Raw genomic sequence first — 14,631 nt, forward strand, 5'->3', positions numbered from 1 at the left:
GTGCCTACAATTTTCTTACACAGGTCTGAACCCCCTCAGATGGTGAGTGAAAATTACATGAAATACAGGACATTTTGGAGGATCTCTTACTAGGCAAACCATCCTCTAAGGCAGTTGCTTCCTCTAAAAGCAAACTACAACCCTGACCACAAAGGTACCTGACGGTCTGACTGTTTAATCAGCTCAGCAGGCTGTATAACAAACACACGCCCTCTTGATTGGCAAGGAGCACATAGACGCCAAGGTTTTGTTGTGCGATCGCCTTGATGTGCGTTTTGTTTAATGCCTGGCTTGTTAAGGTCCAGCAACTGATGTCATTTTAATTATTATTATTTTTTCATGATTCAGTTGTAGTATAATAAGCTTTGTATGCCTTCATAGGCAGGATTCCTTTTAACAACTTTATGAATCGATAACACAAATTCATATAGAGCTTTGTTTTTTAGAAGATGGCAATAAAAAAGTGTTCTTCTTGCGCATGAACTCTCTTTACATTTTGGCTCCTTTTATGGGGCCACATAGGAGCTAAATGACTTTTTGAGTTGAACCATTGCTGCAGTTTATTTTATGGCTGTCTTATGGTAGAGAGCCACTTGAGGAAAGAGAAACGCAGCATTGGTGGGAGCAGGTAATTATGGTGGTGGTAGGTTGAGCTTCAGTGACTCCCAAGGTTGGAACGGCGACGTAAAGGGACACCACTGCAAGGACTATAAATACAGTAGCATTATGCTGAAATCTTTTTCTCCTGCCTCCTCTTCATCTGCTTTCATTCTGACTTGACCTAACCATCTTCCACAGTCACACTGAAATGAGAGGAACATCAGTAATCAGGGAAACTCAGAACAAAGTGCAACATGAACATGTGTTCCAGTCCTACAAAGACAGACACACATAAGCAGACTCTCCGACCCTCTGCATCTGGTAAACAGATCTATTTAATAGCAGCTCCCAACTGAAACTCGGGCAGTGACTCATTTGTTTGAGGACCAGGTTGGCTCCCACAAGGTCAGCTGTAGTGCGTAAACCAATACAGTCTGTATTAAGGGACGAAGAACAGAGCAGAGACACAAATGTGTCTCGATTCCCTGCTGAGGCTCAGAGCCAATAAGCTGCTGCTTGAGATGTATAGGAGCACTACAGCTGCGCTCGGACAAAACAGAGGAGTGCAGTTTGTTTGTCTTTGTAGCTCCTTAGTGGATCTATTTCTGTTCTTGGGGGTATTTGTTTGTGTGTTTGATTCTTTGATGAGAACAATACTTGCGTATTCATGAGAATCCACAAGCAGATAATGCTACGTAATGCAAAGTAGCTGTCAGTGAATGGGTGGGGTAAGCGAGCAAAAAATTGAGAATTCGTATCAGTGTGAAGCAATCCAGAAAGGAGACGACATATCTACCATAAACAGCGGCATTTAAGTGTTTCTTCTCCAGCTATTGGTGCTGCGAAGTGTGAAAATTAAATGAGCACACTGAATAGAGTAGTTTACTATCGCTCATTCAGCTTAAAACATGGATAAATATGGAATCGCATTGCGGCCTTCTTCTAATCTCTTTGATGACAAACAATATCATTTCTAATGGGATTATATGTACAGGTGACAGTAGATGTATAGTGATATGGTCATTTCTGCAGAGGTGTTGACATATAGTAACCGATCTCAGCATCTCAGAAGGGAAAATTGGCAATCAGTGGTCTAATTTAAATCTCTGATATGATTTGGAAAACCTAAGAAGGGAGCATAAAAACATATAAGGAAGACTGTGTCTCCTACAAAATGTATAATTCTGTATGCATTTTGTATGACATACATCTTGCAGACAATGTTGCATTAGACACGTACAAGGACAGGCTTAAAAATGATCCTAAAGCAGCACTCATCAAAGTGGTAGCTAAGTGTGATGAATTATCACCCATTATCTGCAGTTCCTCGCTGCTGTAAATAACATTTTCGCATCTTTCGGCTAATTGTTTTGGTTTTACGGCCCCAGACTTTACTGCTCTTTTCATTGAAAAGCCTCGTACATTGGCAGCCCAGTGGCTAACAGTAAACAAGTTTTAGTGGAGCATTTAGCAGGTAAAGAATTAGATATTTCCCTAAAGAGTGGCTGGAAACACTAGAAAAAAAGTAGATTAATGCGGGACCTGGCTTTAACTTTTTGAGCTTAAAGTATGACCGCTTATGCTAAAAAGTATGCAAGACCTAGAGAGGATGAGCAGAGGAGTGGCAGTTGTTCAGCCATCCTCAGGCTACAGGAAAATGGAAAACGACACAGAATTTCAAGTCACCTCTGCCACAGACTCCCTTTTGAGGTGAAGGGCATTGTTCCCTTCGGAAATCCCTGTAGCGGACTTTAGTGTGGTGGAAGACCATGGTGGTCCCGGGCACTATCAATTGGAGCTGCTGGCTCACGCTCCGGTAGTGCCTGAAGTTGGACCTTGCCCACTCACCATCTCTTTCTCTCGCTTGCTTTCCCTCGTTCTTTGCAATCACTTGACCACCCTGCCAACTGCAACCTTTGCAGAGCAATGAGAGGGTATAAAGGGAATAACTGTCCCTTAAAGTCCAGTGCAAAGAAGTCTAGCCAAAAAAACAAACAAAAAAATACTTAAGCGACACACTTGTGAAAGATAAATACATCTCAGTTTGATTGTGGTTGATTGTTGATTGTGCCAACCTCTGATTAGAGCTCCTGAAAAAATTGACTGGAAAAAAAGTGGACAGGTTAAAAAAACAAAAAACCCTGAAATAATTACTATTATTTACAAATCCTTGCTATATTCTCTAAATACATTCAGGTAATTTTGCATATTTACATAAACTGCAGTGGGAGTGATAATATATACACGCGTATTTTAGCAGGTAACTATCATGTATGCATTGTACAGTCACCTGCTGTCGGCATGAAGGATCTGCGATAGTGCTCCGTCCTACACTGTGTTTGTAACAGTCTACTGTTGAATGAACACTATCTGTGTGCGCGTGTGTGTGTGTGTGTGTGTGTGTGTTACCATACCGTAGAAACATGCATATTTTAGACAAAATGAAAAATTGTTTGGATGATTACCATTTGAGCTTATACAGTGTGTTGGATTTTAAATGAGAATCCAAGATTTCCCATGTGTGTATGTCTGTGCTGGCTAAATACTGTAGATTTGTACTGTTGTTTGTGTTAGCCTAGATTCTTAAGGGAATATACAATAATGTACACAGTATGTCTAAATGAGTATGTAATTTCATTATTACAGTGTGTTTACATCACGTCATCTCAAAAATGTGTCTGTGTAGACAAAATGCTTTGTCTCGATGTGACATCATTGGCTTGTGCGTTCTCTCACTAATACTTATCAGTCTACTCACCACTCCTGAACAGCGAATGACTCTACTGCTGAGGTATGTGTCCAAATGTATACTTGTGTGTTTCTTTGGAAAAGTTAAGGGACCAATGTGAGAGAGTTGAATGGAGCTGGAAAAGCAACAAGGGAAAAGCCTGGTGGCAAATAAAGTGAGATAAGAGACAGGTTAATTGGCAGCAGAGGGAAAGAAAAAGGCTGAACGCCCATTGAAGATGAGGATGAAGGAAATGGCAGATGCTTTTACAGAAGTGAAGATGGCCAGAAATATAAACATTTTCAATGCTGGTTACAGGGGGATCCACAGTTAAATGCTCCTCCTTAAATGTTCTTTATGGCTCCTTTACCTGCAGTAGACGGATAAATGTGAACTCTGCCAGCTACAGAGGCAGCTTGGGGATGTTGGTCATGATATACAGAAAACATTGCAGGCACTTTGGACTCTTATCCATCACACAATATTACCACAATATTGCTGTCATGCATCGGTGATCATCCCAGGTACAGTGTAATAATCTGGGATAGGTATGAAAGCACAGAAAGCTTTTTGTGTCCAAACCTTTGCCTCAACATAGTGTGTCATAAATGCAAATACACAGCCAGCATCAATGTACCCAACCAATGCTGCTTTCAGTGGGAACGCGTGCTCTATGAAAGGAAAGAGTGGCCCAAAAGTAGAGGATAGTGGACTTGCATTATTTATTGCGAGAGCCCAGGGAACTAGGAACAGTGTGTGAAACGATGTCTAGACGTTCCATACTATAAACGAGCTTGGCCTACTGATTGGCCCAGATAAAGGTGGCTGATTAACACCAGCAGACAGTCTCGGATCAATCGGCTGCACAGAAGAAAAAGCTGGGCACAAATTTTCTCTCGGGCTACTAGATGAAGACATTTTTCTCCAAAAGAAACGAGTCTCTGTAGACTCTGTCACTTTCTCCTGTGAAGCTTTTTAAAGAATTTTTGGTACATTTTATGTCTTTACCACACAGTGCACAGAGGAAAGAAGCAGGAGGTAGGATTGACATTCACCAAAGGTTAAATTTGGACTAGAATTGGACTTGACTTACTCAAGATTTGACTCCCTGGAGGCTAGACCTGTCACAAGGTGTTATATCAAATCAACTTTTGACCTAAAAATAGCCTTTGACAATAGACACAGCAACAGGTAGACCACACAGAATCACTTCAGAAGTTAAAGTCATATTACCAGTGCATTACCTGCAAAGACTGACTGAATCATTTGTCAAGCAACACACAATTACTGCTGTAACTGTCAGGGTCAAAAAGACAGAACAATGTACGTGACGGTTAAACAAAAAGGTCAACTTAGGTGTTTCATGTTTTAGAGAAGGCATGACTCCTGAAATACGATTAATTATTGGGAAACAAAACTCACTTTTAAACCTTTTTCATAACTTTGTGCATCAGTTAGTGTTTTTCCAATAACAGATGTGGAGAAAGGGAGGTCATCATATATGTAGGGTTCCTCTTTGAACTGTAATCGAGCACTATGCGGAGCTGAATCCCAATCCCATCAGATCCCCTGATCTTTCTGTCATACTGCTTAAACCAATTTTGGCTTGTGCCTGTATGTGTTGCGTATCCATGTTCTGCTCCAATGTCTTGTTCTGTTGTTGTTCTATTGTTAGAAATAAAGGTTATTTTAAAACAAAAAAAAAGGAGGAAACCACCTGAAATCAGTGCCAGCCCACATCAGTTAATGTCCCATTAGCAAATCTTATATCATGTGATTTTAAGGCTGCTTTAGTCCGCTGACAGTTCCTGCTGCATCTGCAAGCTGCTTTGCAACCCACCTCCATTTCAGCCTCTCCTTTATTTATAGACGCAGCAATATGTTTTAGTATCATAATCTGGTGGTTGTGTGGATTGTGGGGGTGAAGAGGAACCACGGTGCAGAACACAGAAGGCAAAGTTTAGAACAAAAAAACGAGCCTTTAATGCTGATGGCTAAATTCAATGGGCAGATACAACAGACACCGAACAGAGACCGAAACAATAGACCTTTACTCCATCACCATGTACAATAATGAGAAGTAGAACAACAGCAAGCCAAACAAAGAATTTTTCATAATAAACAAGAACACAACCAGTCAAGCTCCTGAGTCCACAACCAGTACCATGATAATTAGGCCTGTTATTGATATAACCCGAAAATGCTTTTAACACAGAGTGAACGTATTGACGATACTTAGCGTGTTGATGGCGAATAGACAATGAGCAATGGCGGCGGATGATTTTTGCACCTGTTGTATCCCATTAATTTTTAGGAATTTGGGGTAATGAAGCACGGAAAGACTTTAGATTAGCTGCATATTGAAAATAGAGATTTCTTTGTTTGCCTTGCACAGAAGAGGGACGAAGACAGAAAAGACATCAGTATTGACATCAGCTATCAGCCCAGCATCGGTTTTAGCCCTGAATTTCTCAGTCACCTCATCCCTGCTGAACGCGGCCTTTAAATTGTCGATTTTAAAGGTCAGAATTCAGACCAGAGACTTGTATCTACTTCAGAAAAATAACTTAAGAAAGAACATTATGGTTTTAAAACATCAGTTTGCAATCTTATGTCTCTCATTGGAAGCACATTGTTCATGATTTTCACCTGTCTAGGCCTTTTCTACTTGGTTTCTAATTACCTGTCTAATGACTGTTGTGCTGTTTACCTGCTGGTTTTCTCACATTTGATGCAGTGCAGCTGGTTTTGTTGAATCAGGGCTTTTGTGATGAAAGGGTTTGTGAAGTTCTTACAATCGATGTAGACCCCAGAAGCATTTCTGTCTGCAGGGAGAGGGAGAGGGCAGAAGTGAGGATTGAAAACCGCCAGAAAATAGGAAGAGAGATGAAAAAGTGAGTAAAGGAATGAGACTGAGCACGGAAAAGCGAGAGGAAGGTTATTACGGTTATTATGACAATCAGCCTTCCATTAAAACATCCAAACAACATGCTTTTGCTCTGCCTTAATGTTTGTTGATACGGACGCCTGAGGGGCGATCGTGGCTCAAGAGTTGGGAGTTCGCCTTGTAATCGGAAGGTTGCCGGTTCGAGCCCTGGCTCGGACAGTCTCGGTCATTGTGTCCTTGGGCAAGACACTTCACCCGTTGCCTACTGGTGGTGGCGCCAGTGTCGGCAGCCTCGCCTCTGTCAGTGCGCCCCAGGGTGGCTGTGGCTACAATGTAGCTTGCCATCACCTGTGTGTGAATGGGTGGATGACTGGATATGTAAAGCGCTTTGGGGTCCTTAGGGACTAGTAAAGCGCTATATAAATACAGACCATTTACCATAAAATTAGTCTTTCACAAGCGATGATGACAGGAAACCTTCATCAACACGCTACCTGAGCATCCACCTCCTGTGCTACGCTCTGATTGCGCTCAGGATGAGAGCATTTAGCCGAGGTTTTCCATCCTGTGCGACAGCCTCCCATTCCTCTCTGCCACTACAAAATTGACACACTCCCCTTAGCTTTCCTTTTCTGCCCACGTCAGGGGCAGCAGGAAGAAAAGTCAAATGTCAAGTAGTTTGTGCTTCTGTGAGAAATCCATGTCGAGTCTCGCCTCTGCTGAATGCGGCACTGGCATTGGTCTCAGCTGTGTCTCCTCAAGACTGAATCCGCTGCACTCTAATGTTCTCTGACTCACGCTCTTTACTGCAGCCCAGGCTCAGTACAGTTTGTGTGTGAGCTGATCACTGAAACACAAGAAGAGTGGGATCATGTCATAAAAACATGAAAGAGGTGGCGAGGTTTCAGGAGGAAGATAGCCTTGATATGTTGGGCTAAGTTCTCCTCTCATAAATACTCTTAACAGGACACTGATCCTGATTAAAATTGAAATAGATTTTTGGAGCTTATTGTATGAGAGGTTATGATGCTTTTCTTGTCATATATATATAACAGTGTTTGGTTTCTCATTTTTAAGCTGAATGACTGACTGTCTAAATGACTCGTGGCATTTTTTAAATAAATCATTTATGAGGACATTGATTAAAATAAAGCTAGGTCAGCTTGGAAACCTAAGAATATTGTCCCCGCATCTTTTTTGGACACCGAACTCCATCACAATCCATCATACAAGACTCCAGTGGGAGTAGGAGACTCTTTGTTCGTATCGTCAGTGTTTGGTGCTTAAATGCAGTCACTTTAGAAGGACAGTGGTTACCTAATGTGGACTTTAGTAATGTTAACACATCTGTTTTATTATATGATTTTATCAGTGCATCTGCCACTGCTGTTACATTTCTCCAGATGCAAATATAAAAAATGCACTTCAGGAATTTTACGAGATCGCCAGGAGCACAAAGGCTCTACCGAGGGTGATGCTAATCACCCAGAACATCTCTGAACCCTTTTTTCCTGAAGCATATAAAATGTGTTTGTTTTGTTGTTTTTTATGAGTAGCAGAAATGACTACATTTAGATTTTGGCATGCATTCCTCTGCTGAAAAATGATAATAAAAAATATGTTGACTTTTGAATCTATATAAAACTGGCAGAATGACTGATTTAGAAATTCTTGTCAGCAGTTTCTACTTTCCTAGACTAGCTCATACTGAGGACTCACTAATAATGCACTGATCTGTTTCTGAGTCCTTCCCTAATGCTCTGTAGCCTTCTTCTGTTGTATATTGTTTGCCTGCGTGCCATTATGTTCCTTTTAAGTCAAACCATTTTAGATTCACCTCTTGTATGCTGTAATTGGTTGCCAGATTTTTATCTTTCAGGACAGCAGAAACTCGGCTGTCAGTCTGAGCACTGAAAAGAGTGTTCATCTCCACCACTGCCTCAGTTATTTTCTTCCTTTTAATTCTTTATAAAAGGTGTGACACTTTTGTTTTTTTTAGTTTCCTAATTTTGCTTTATTATCATGCATAGGCAGTGTCATGTCATCTTTTTGCTTCTACTTGAATATATGTGTGATAAAAGTGGGCACTGCCTTGTCTAATCATGTGAACTTGCCCTTTAATCAAAAGCAGTGTGGCCTTGCCTGTCATTCTGTCTTCTCTTTGTGTAGAGATTTAAGATCTCTTTTATCTAAAGCCCTGATGGTGTACAGTATAAGGCAGCATGTTTATCAGACCGTCACGTAACTCTTAGGAAAACATGGCTTGTTTGATCAGCACTGTCGGGAGGAAGTGAACTGCAACACGCGAGCTAACAGTTCCAGCTCGTGTTGCTTTTAACGACTGCTTGTGCAGAAAGGAACTGTCTGCCGAAGAGTAATTGTGGTATTAGTTTAACAAGCACTTTTGGCTTTCATCCATTTTAACTTCTGAAGGAAAGAAAAGTGAAGGGCTAATGGAGAAGGAAGCTGTCACCAGAGACTACATTAAAAAAAAGTTTGTTTATGAAAGACTGTTTGATCAGCTACAGCTGATTGTTTCTTCTGTTATTTAACAGGATACATGTCTATACCCCGTGGGGTTTTTTTTTTCAGCAAACATAATATATCCTTTCTATCTGAGTTGCCCATTATGTTTTAAACCTTAATGCTCGGTCTGAGGCTGAAGTGAGGTCCACTGTTGTGGTTCATTATATTGTTTCTGGTATTCTGTCCGTCTCATGAATGTAAACGGTGCCACAGAAGTGTTTAATATTCTGTGCTGATCGAGCCAGCGCTGACTAAGCAAACAGTCTTGGTCTAGTCCAGCCATTCGCAAACTTAAGATTGCTACAGCTCATCGAAATCTGAAAATCGTCTGCAGACCATTCAAGCCTTTTATCCCACCTGGATCATCGCCCGAGTCTAAGATGGAGTATTTCCTTCTTTTTGTTTTCATTAATACATTTTAATCTTCTGCTGATTTGCTTCTTGATATCATGGCTCTATTAACCGCTTTCATTTCACCGTATAATTAACACTTTTCCATTTTAGTTCATTGTAATGATAAAATTTAAGATGTGCTCAGAGTCAGCAGTCCAAGCAGAATTGCCTGCATCACCCTCGCCCCAGTTACCTCCTCCAGGTCTTCTGGTAGGACACTTAGGTGTTCTCAAGCCAGCTGAGAGACATACAGTATGCTGGACTCAAGGTTTTAGTCGTTTTCTAATGCAGTTGAGTATCATCTCAAAGTGGGTGGGGTTGTTATAGAAACATGGCCCGAAACTCTCATGACATCATTTGTATGTGACACAAACACAACACAAGGAACATTTGCATGTAGTTGCTGGACCATGTTGTTGGTTTTTGTGTATGTTTTTGTTTTACTGGTGGATTTCAAAGATGCTGGGATTGATTCTTGTGAAGGAGTTAGTGTCATGACTCCAGTGATGTCACTTCCTGGCCAGTCGGTTTGGCTAGGAAGGTGACGTCTGAACCATTATGGCTTCAGTTTTATCTCTCCCACTCATATCCGAGCTAGGCTTGGTTAGCATGTGAAGGTCTAGCCTAGGGACCCTCACTGGATACAGAACCCCTGACTTCAAGTTCTAAAGGCATGTAGTTTTACTGCAATATATATCTTTGGTCACTGACTCCTCACAAAATTTTATCTTGTCATCACAGATTTTAAATTCCTTGTACTATGACCAAACAGTTTCAAAACGAATAATACCCCCGTTACTTTAACTTTACCAGTGACTATCTGGAGACCCTGTTCAAATCCCATGAATATCATTATACCATCATTTGTCAAAGATCCCTTTCTAGATGAGTGATTGCAGGAGGACAATTTCTCTTAGTGGCTGTACTATAGCAGGAGAGTGTGGTCGTGTCAAAGCAGAGGAGATGGATCTGTGTCTCGATTTCTTCTATTAAAAACAACAAACTTTGTCACGTTTGTTCACCGTGTAAATATAGCAATTTACAGATACATCTCCATAGGTGTCCATTCATTCTGGATTATCTTACAGGTACTACCTAAGAAATAAGGACTCCTGGGAAAGCCACTGCGTTGAGGGATCCACCTATGCAAATTAAGCATTAATTCTCACCAAATAGATTAATGTCACACAAGTAAAAATGCTTTTTTTGCATTCACATTCACTTTTCTTTAGCACCAGAAAAGAGGTTTGCACTGGTACAGGCCATTAGTCAGTCTGGTCTTCAAAGCTGATATGTAACACTGACTGTAGCTTGGAAAGCAGCAATGATATCTTCAAACCAGATGGGAAGTTATTTTGAGAAAAGTCATTTTTCCCCACTACACCTGAACAAACCTCTGTAAAGAAACCATCTAATATCCATTTTAGCACTTGCGTCTGATTATTGCTTTTAAATAGATTTGGACAAATGTTAACCTGTTCTAAAACATAGCAATAACACAAAGATAAATGTCTTTTTGTTTGATTTTTGTTGTAGATTGTAAGCATGGGTTCCCAGATTAGTGTCAGTATAGCACTGAATCTGGACTAAACTGTCACACTGCAATCCACTATTTTAGAGCCGCCCGTAGATAACCATGTGCTATTGATCATTTCCAGTGTTTCACTACACTGTATTACACATCAGGTGGAGAGGGACTGGCTAATGTAGGATTTTAATAATAGCTCAACATTTACCTAAGTCCTTTGAGCAGACTGTTGTCAATCAAGCTTATATACCATATAAATAATTACATAATGTCATGGCTACTGAACGGACCCACGCGCAGACAGTTCTTTCAAGGAAACAAAAGGGGATTTATTTACAATAGGGATCACCTTAGTGCAAAATATATGTACAGTGAGTTGGGAGGGGGTCCAGGGCTCCAGGGAGAGAAGGGGGGGGGGAATCCACACACACGCTTCCTCTTCCACTCAGTCACCGCCACCGCTCCTCCGCACACACGCACTCCTCTTCAGCCGCACTCGCTCCAACACTCCACACACTGCCCCACTTGGACAGGTCCGGTGATTCGGTCCAGAATCTACAGACAGAAGGTCAAAGGTTAGTTCCACAACATAAAACACGTGTAAGCGATTCTTCTTTGAATATGCCGCGAGCACGAACTCAGGTGGTTCGACGTTCCAGCGGTGAGCTGCTCTGTGCCACTGCCTTAAATAGCAGCTGGGGAAATCAGCCAGATCAGCCGCAGGTGGACACCATCCACAGGGGTGCGTGGGCCAAGAGTGAGAGCCCGTAATGAGCTCCACCCAGGCAGAGAGGAGGAGGAGAGACAAAAAACTAAAACTAACAACAAAACCTGTAGCCAGCGTGGGCCAACCAGAGAGACACGGGGACCGTGACACATAATGTATGTAGTGATATTTATCATGTCATCTAACAATGAACGGAAAGAGCTAAACTGACCACTTAGTTGTCAAAAATATTACATTTAATAAGGACTTTTCTTCATAATAATTTGTTGTTCTTTCAGCTTGGACCAAGCCTGGCAGAAAGATTTACTGCCTCGGGGGTGAAACCATCCATAACACGGGATATCGGTCCTGTCTGGGCTTTGTAATGGGATAGTCATATTTCTTCTCCTGGGGTCTTTTACTTTTCTGACCAACAACTTCACTCCTAGCGATTATGATGAGACTGTTTCAGTGGCAGCGACCTAGTGACAGAGTCAGGTTATATCATACTGAGGCCAAGGGGTGAATCAGTATCCCAGCAGGTGAATTATTCAGGTGATGAGATGTAGACCTTCAGCTCTGAGACCTGGCCAAGGCTAACATTCATTTAGACCTGTCAGGCTCTATTCAGCTTTGCAGCACTCCCACAAGTTGCTCTCTGCCACTTTTTTTCTACCTTTTTTTCCTGGGGTAGGGAGCTTATTAAATAATTTTTTGCTTTCTCACCTTCTGATCCTCCACCTTACCCCCTGCGCTGTTCTCAAGAGCTGTATTGTAAGTCTGCCAATCGTTCTCTTGAGTTTTTCACAGTAAATTTGGCTGGACTTCAACTTGATGGATGGTCAGCATAAGGAAATGCAAGCCTTCTACAGAGTTTATGCTGGCTTGGACCCTGAGGATATCCCTATTACTGTGTCCACATTGCTTTAAATAAACAGACATAGCAGTTAGCTAGTTTATGGCACCAGTGGAACTCTATTTCCTTGCCAAGCCAATTTCGAATTACTATTTCTATCATTTAATCCTCAACACTTCTATTATATTTATATACTTTTGCACATTATCAAAATAATACAGATACTTTTAATTTTTTATAAAAAGAGCGTGTGTCCAGAAATGTTTGGTTGGATATTTAAAATCATTTGGTTTAGCACAGCAGAAAACTCAGTAGTGCAGAGATTTTAATAATCATTATCAAGTTATATCTGCAGGTGCATAAGGCTGATAATTTTACCTTATCAAATCAGTCACTATTAAGCTTACGGTCCATTTGGGCAAAAGTTTTACAAAAGAGTTGTATAACAGTGTGTCTTTGAATATTGGCCACTGCTTGGTTACTCCGCAAAGCAGCTCTTATTCTTCACCAAGTTACTTTACTGTGTTACTTTGTAAAACTACTATTATTCAAGTAGTTTCGTACTTCCTTTGTCTCAGTATTTCCCTGTTCTCCTCATTGCTACAAAACAGCAACAATAAAAATCCCCCACTTGCACTCATTCTGTCTCTCTCGTACTTCTTGGCAGGTAGCTTTGTGCTCGTGGAAGGCATCCAGTCTTTTGTTAATGACAGTGAACGTGTGTAACTCAGCTTGTAAGATGGTACAGAGGACAACCCGTACCTCCATGATTCACATTATTTAGAATTTATAGGTGAAATTGACAAGAGCCGCATCACTATGAACAGCTCTATTAGCTATTTATGTAATCACTTGCTCCAGCAGCTAAAGCTTCACAAAAGGAAATTAATTAGCTTGGTGCTGGTTAAATGGAGTAAGAAATACTACCAAAATCAATTTGCCGTGCAATGAGGTAGCTTCAAAATGTAAGGGTAGGTGTGCAATGGGCTAAATGCCCTATCGGGAATGCGACTAGCATGTGCAAGGATATATGGAAGTTTAGGGATAATCCTTTTCTGAACAGTCTGATCATTAAGAAGTGTAGATGTCTGCCTGTGGATGTTTTACCTACATACTAGGATCTTAAAATACACTATATGAAAAAAAACGTACTGCCATGAAGCTCCCAGCACACAGTTTTACTGCTGATGTTAATGCCAGAGGAAGTTTGAAACTCTACAGTTGATTGGTGCCACTCAACACTACGAGGTCAGGTTTTAAAACACTTCTCCTGTGCAGTAACACCACTTACAGTTGACCGTTAAATACAACGAAAAATAATCATAGTGGAAAGAGATTGGCAAAACTATCGGAGTGGACGTGAGGGGATGTACAAAGAAGTGGAAAAACTCGAGGGACAAATCCACAAAAACTGACCACAGCAAAGTGTGGGGAAAAAAACATCCCACCATTTTATTTGCTCCTATCGGCTGGCTCCACATATACCACACCAGGATATAACCACAAAGTAATTAACACATAATTCACCGTGCACAAGCATAAATGCTGGTAATGTTGTGTCGTAGGCTCCACAAAGCTTCCCAGCAGAAATCTAAATCAGGCCATGCTGCACATAGAGCGGTGGTGCCTCTGTGTGTAGTCACTCCCAGTCGTCCATTCTGAACCAGACAAGGCTTTAGTGAGTATTAGAAACATGCTTTAATTTTGATCTAAGAACTAGGATATGCTATCACCCTGAAGGATTGTAGGACTTATAGCTATATTTTCATTAACCCCATCCTGACTCAGTTTACTCAGCAGGTGGGCTGTGCTGCTGCTCCTGCTGCTGCTGCAGAATAAGAAAAAATAAAAACTATTTTTATCTGTCAGCTAAATAACTGCTATTGCTACTGCTCTTAATGTCACCTGCAAGCAAAGGTCTGGGATACAGAATATTAAGAGTCTGTACCGTTGTCAGTTTATTAGCTTTTTATCTATATATGATGGATTTGTACTTTAGCTGCGTTCAAAGTGAGAAAGGTTCTCCACCACTGTTTCCACAGATGTGACATTTTGCAGTTATTTGATTGGTTTAAGGATTTCAATCAGCCTGCCATGTTTTCTAGCAGAGTTATCACTCGTTTATATATGTAACAACAGTCTTCGCAGTGTCAGAGATAGATGCCAAAGAGACTAACTAATGCAGGGCCTGAATAAAAGATTGAGGATTCTGTAGCTGCAGAGCTTGATAAATCTGGGTATGTTAGATCCAAAATGAGACTGGATATTAAAAACCATTCCTGTCTTTTAATTTACTTCACTGTTTAAAAACCATTTCATTCTTTGCGGCGAGGTGATCATCACTAAAAGTCCTGAAAGGAAGGAATCTTTTCTTTATTACACGGTAACTATGCCATTATGAGTGTGA

General features: G+C 41.0%; 1 protein-coding gene and 1 long non-coding RNA gene across 10 annotated transcripts in view; one reads left to right on the forward strand and one right to left on the reverse strand.

Moving 5' to 3' along the window:
- The window catches only part of magi2a (membrane associated guanylate kinase, WW and PDZ domain containing 2a), a 256,526-nt gene that overhangs the window by 119,733 nt on the left and 122,162 nt on the right, over window positions 1-14,631 (forward strand). The gene's annotated exons all lie outside the window — the stretch shown is intronic.
- Window positions 10,970-11,486, reverse strand: LOC145421606 (uncharacterized). Its single transcript, XR_013902980.1, has 2 exons — window positions 11,301-11,486; window positions 10,970-11,217 (listed from the first exon to the last, which is right to left on the reverse strand). It is a non-coding gene; the product is annotated as an uncharacterized LOC145421606 (long non-coding RNA).

The sequence above is a fragment of the Astatotilapia calliptera genome, chromosome 17 (assembly GCF_964374335.1).
Source record: "Astatotilapia calliptera chromosome 17, fAstCal68.1, whole genome shotgun sequence".
NCBI classification, from domain to species: domain Eukaryota; kingdom Metazoa; phylum Chordata; class Actinopteri; order Cichliformes; family Cichlidae; genus Astatotilapia; species Astatotilapia calliptera.